This window comes from Amphiura filiformis, chromosome 15, assembly GCF_039555335.1.
Source record: "Amphiura filiformis chromosome 15, Afil_fr2py, whole genome shotgun sequence".
Taxonomy (NCBI): domain Eukaryota; kingdom Metazoa; phylum Echinodermata; class Ophiuroidea; order Amphilepidida; family Amphiuridae; genus Amphiura; species Amphiura filiformis.
The window spans coordinates 34,484,089-34,490,258 of record NC_092642.1 but is presented as its reverse complement, the minus strand read 5'-3'; positions in this window follow the sequence as shown (position 1 = coordinate 34,490,258).

The following is a 6,170-nucleotide window of genomic DNA, read 5'->3' as shown; positions in this document are numbered from 1 at the left end:
GTTAATCACTTTGAAACCCATACTCCCTCTGCATTATGGCTTTACCTATATCTTCCACAACTGGAGTGAGTATTTCAAATAGAAGTTACCAAACTTTCTATTCTATTCAAAACTCATACTCCCTTTGTGGAAGACTTCAGCCAAATCTTCCACAGGAGTAGTGTGGACTTTAAATGGAATAGCCCAATGCAGGAAGCAAGATGTTCCACATTGGCTAAGCTAAACAGAGTTTTATATGTTAACAAATTTTTATTTTGTGTGAGATATATATAGGCTGGAGAGTACCATGTTTAATTTTCGGTACCGACCAAATTGATAGTAAAAGGGATGATGTAATAGGTCTACGCCAACAAAATGAAGATATTGTATAATCACGTGTGTTATTAGTATACGTATCTGCATGACCATCATAGATTGTATATCTTCAGTCCAATCTACACACATCTCCGATCCCCGACTCCGATCATAGTGATCCAACACAATTGATCAGATCCCATTACTGGAGTAACTTTTGATAGTGCCAACACACGATACCAGCTACTAACTAATTCGTCCAATGAGGTACACGGAAGCTCGCGCTGAATGCGGATAGTTCATTAGTCTACTCAGCCGCCAGTTTACTATCGCTCGCTCGCCACACAAACCTGAGCGGAATCAAAACATGCAAACTGACGGCGGTGGAGACTAATATCTCATTCGTTCGCACAAGTTTGATATTAGCCAACATGGAATAATTATGATTATGTACAAGCTATATCAAGTAATGGATATCAACCAGTTTTTATGATAATTGAAAAGCCTGTTTTTTCCAAATGCAACATTAGATCCTCTGAACATAACCATAATTTATTGTAACATGCTGCATATCAAAATTCGGAACAGGTGTATGAGCCCAGGCTTGGAGCAGTAACCAATGGTTACTAACGTGCATTACGACAGCGAATAGAGGCTGTGCATTATGACGTATCATCCCGTAAATATGGCGGACTACTCAAATGCATTCAACAAAAGCATGATTGCATCTACCGCGACAGTTCGTCTCACACACATAACAAAATGCACTACGATCAAATAGGTTGATGACAACATTTAATTGAATGGACTGCACTGCGTCATGATTACGGGGAAGAAACCGGTTCAAATCCTTTGTTTGGAGCCAATCGATAAACGCAAGGCCTCTATAGCTATCATTGAATACTGGCTAGGATTCCACTACACAATGAGAACATGTTATTATAAGGCGCTTTGGAAGGCACACAATACCCCAATGGCTTTCCATATTATGTGCACTCAACAACTATTCAGTATCGAAGCCCGGTATCGAAGTTACGTAATGTTACTATGTCAACGAGATCACGCACTTAAGTAATGAACCACGATCGAAACAATCAGTACACAAAAAGGCATACCAATATAGCGTGATCGTAATGATCGCCATACAAACAGTGCTTGGTTCCGATACCATCACGGAGTTACGTAACTACTTCGTGGTCTGATAGTTATATGATCAATGGTCTGATCTACTTGGGTTCGATCCTTTTAAGAAAAGAAAAAATAGCTGATCATTTCATTCATTCATTTCATTCATTTCATTTCATTCGGCTGCGAAGCAGGCGACTACAAAGTTTCTCCATGTACTACGATCTGAAGCCAAAGTGGCAATGGCATCTGGCAGTAGAAAGTTGTCGAAATCCCCCAACAGTTTTTGCACATAAGACAAGTAGGATGTTCTTTGCCTTCCAGGTCTTCTTTTACCATGTAATGGGGTGTAGAGAACATATCTTCTGCATGGTTCATCTTCCTGCATCCTCAGGATATGTCCCAGGAATCGTAGTTGTTGTGATCTGACAGAGTTGATAAGAGGCACAGTGTTGGTGATGGCATAGACCCTTTCATTACTAACATGGTCGGTGCGCTTGATCATTTATAATGCATAAATTAATGTAGTTACACAATTTGAAACATTGAGGACGTTCTATTTTTCAAAGGTCATTTAACTATTAAATGTAGTGGAATATATCACGCATTGATAGGTAGCAGGTGGAGCAAATTTTGTCAGCGGTTTTTGTTGCCGTTTGTTCGCAGTGCCTATTTATCTAAAAAAATAAGAAAATTAAAATTAAATTTAAAAAAAATATTCGTTCGTAAAATGGGGACAAAATCCAAAAACATTTCTTGACCCTTCTTCACATAAAAGTGGGGCAGAAATCAAGATTCGAACAAGTACCATTCACCATTCAAGGCGCACCCTCTACCGACTGAGCTAACGGGTCAGACAATAGAAGGGTGTAATTTTGAACTGAAGAATATTAAAAAAATATGAAGAAATTACAATGTTATAAAAAGATTTACCAAAATGAGTTAGGTATAACGTATGAATCGATTTACAAATTAAGTCCAATGGCACTTTGAGAAAGAATACCCGAAGAAACCCCAAAACATTTGCTGCTCTAGCAACTAACCTAGTGACCTAAAGTATTGGGTCATGTCACGATATTTTTTCTGAGGCATTATATCCAGGTTGCTCAATTTAACATACACGTATCCTTAATGCTGTTGAGATTTTACAAGGATGGCGCTCTCACATTTCTAAGAATCCAAAAGCGCCATTAGGCGAACGTTTACGGTATTCCATTTCCTAGGACCGGCAGCTCACCCGAAGCCCGTGATGTGAGGGCCACAAACTGCGGCTACGTACAGATACGCGAACGCTGACTATTTTTTGTTCTTTATGACCAGAGGAAAAGTTCGACATATCACACGACTCTTTAGGATATTGGGTTAAAAAGATAGAGGGTTAAGTGCAGATTTGGTGTGAAAACAACGGTTATGGAGAAAATCACGAAAAAGTTAAATTTGGCCAACTTTTTTTGTACATCATTATACAGGGTTCGAATTGGCATGTGGGCGAATTGGTTTGGGGCTGAATTGACGAATAGTATTGATATCGATATTGATATTTTTACAGATCACGTGATTTTTCGATATGATGATTCGAATTGTCACGTGATCGTCAAACCTGTAGGAGAAGGTGAACTCCTGGATGGGGCAGCTTTAATTAGCATGAGGCCGCATTGATATGTAAATAGCGTATTGTTATTTAAATTTGTGCCCAGACGTATTGAGGGCGACAGTCATGTTATCCAGACGGAGAATGTCTGCATATGCCGGGCATGTCAATTTGCTGAGTGAAGGCTGATAATCACCTTTCTGTATAGGTAATAAGCTAGTATATTTCGTGTACCAGTTGCTTATAACAAAAAATTAGTATCATATTAAATATATTAAATGTATAAACTTTGAAATTTACATGAATTTGAAGAGCAGAGCTTCGAAATCTAGCTAAGTCAGGTGATGTGAAATTCTGCTGCGTGACCCCCTCTGCGTGGTAGAATTATATTCATAAAACATTGAATTTAACAGATACCGGTATCATGGGCAGCCAACCACGATTTATCAGCATTTAAAGATAAATAATAAAGAGTACAAATGGCAATTAACTAGTAAACAAACCTGAAATCTTAAAATGTTGCCACGTGATTTCCCGAACACATGTGACCACTATTCAGATTTACCGTAATTATTTGGAGTATGCTTGCACATCATGCACATACACTGTGCATTTCTTTACCTCCGTATAAAATCAATAATTCATGCTGGGAGCCAAGTAACATTGTCTGCTCAGACGCAGATTGGTATTTTATTTTACTTGAGAGCATAATAGAAATACATAAGACGAATAAGGCGCCATGATGGAAGGTCAGGTCGGGTATCAAAGGTTATTATAACTTAAATACTACTTGTATTTCCCACCTTGCCTCTGTCACATATTTCCTTCATATTATTGACAGCAAGTCCTAATTTTGACTTTGCTATTGCAAAATGTCATTTCATATCAAATTAGTAGACTTTCTTTGAAAAAACATATCACTGGTGCCTGATGGGAATACCCGTCCGCCATTTCATTAAACTGGATCGTTTTCGCCTGGTTTGTGCCCAGATGTATTGGGGGCGCGCTATACTCTCATTGAACGGGCAAAGTTCGCAAAACTAACAACGTTGTTATTTGCCAAACTCAATTAACATGATCCAAGGGGTCGAACATGAATTATTCATAACGAGCTATAACGGATCGATAACTAATAGAACAACCGTGAATTTAGTGTCACCCCCTTGGCATTACTGTGGCATGCATCGGGGCAATGCACGAATTCAGTCATTGTCAACTTACTTTACATGGAAAATATCTTCAATGAAATAAGAATAACATGAAGGAAACATCATGATCAAATCAAGAATGAAGTTTCTGAATAAAGTGTGGATTTAAAAATGAGAAAAGTGCTGGCCGGGATGATTTGGGATAGGCCAAGCCATCCACGATATGCATAGGGAATATTACAGTAAAGCACGAAGAGCGATGATTCGCCGAAGAACCGGAATGAAAACAGATTGCAAAAATAACTGCTAGTGCTACCAGTTCAGATCGTCACACCAAGTTGAGATGAACTTATCACAATGAGAAAATGAAGGAATAGAATAAGGTACATGTACAGGATTTTTTAAATATTTCTTAAAGCTTTACAACCGGTCATGTATAATAGGCGAACTCGTAGCACGGGATGACCTCAGTGACTGACTGAGTCTCAGTCGCCGAGTGTTCCGTATCCGCGACTGTACTGTACTTGCAGACAAAATGACCGATTTGATATTCACATTCTGATATTTCCAACTTATTGCTACTTCATCAGCAAAAATGTATTCCTGTAAATGTTCCAAATATAAGGGAACGATTGATCAAATCTGCTCAAACACACAGCGCAAGTGCTATGAGGACGAAGCGAGTCGCTGTGTTTGTGCATATCCCCCAGGGCATATCCACCTTGATCGGCTAGCCGACGGCTCCCTGCAATTTCTTCAGCAGCAATTTACGCATCTTATTCGGTAATCCATAAAAAATGAATGTTTCACTTTTGCAGTACCGTACACTGATTGTACTATCATTAAATAATCGTGACACAAGTGACAATATTTCAATTCAAATAACGGTCTACTAAGCCTAAATTGTATTTATTTTATAATAAAGTATCTGTTTCTTTCAATCGTGATTGTGTGGAAAGAATGTATATATATTGCCGCAATGCGCTAGTATATGAAAACCTTTATGGGCTGGATTTGATGAAATCGGCGGTTTTTTATTAATTTTTTGATTACTGCAAGACGATATTTTAAAATGAATCAAGAATAGGGAATGTCACAAATAAGTATTTAATTTGTTATTCGATCATGTTTATTCAGTCCATGACATGAACGGCAGCAGCAAGCATTTGCGCATGGAATTGATCCCAGCGCGAAATTCAAACTCAATTTCCCAATTATACCCAGCCACTGATTTTGTCAAAAATTTACGGAAAATGTATGTGTTGACAATAATTCTATTATTTCTAATATATATAGAAGGAACCAGCAACTTGAAGATTCCTCTAATTTCAAGCTTTATCATGTTTATTGTGAAAATCAGACTTGCCGGGCAGCTTGCAAAGTACAGGAAGCAAGTCTTGTTTACATGTTTCCGAGTAGGATCACGTGACTGCGAACCCTGAGCTTACGTCACGAGCATTCCCAAGGTCATAGACGATTGATTTGGGTGCTTTTTGGGCGCCTTAAAAAAGACAAAAAATTCATTCATTTTTTTAATTTTTCAGCTTCATTGGCCATCAAAAAATCGGAAAAAATAATTTTTAGTATCCTGACATCATAAGCTTTCCATTGATATATAACTTTATTTTCAATGAGGTTCACCTTTAAGGAAAACGCCCCCACACAAGATATTAATTTATAAAGCAATAAATACGCACTTGAGGGGAGTGGCGGCGCTAGGGTGGGGGCAGTTTGCACCAGGCGGTGGCGGATGCGATATCGCCATTTTGACGTCGCCATTGGATTAACACATAATCATGAAATCTTCACAAACAATTCTAAATTTGTTATGTGGTGTCAAAGCAAAATTATCTGAGACTCCGAGTATTAGACGTACAATATTGTATGTAACATATTACTTTATTTAATATATTGCCATTCTATTTCCAGTAATGTTTAAGTTCTGATGAATGTTTGATGACGTAAAATCGATAATATGTTATCTGGTAGAAATATATTATCGATTACTGGAA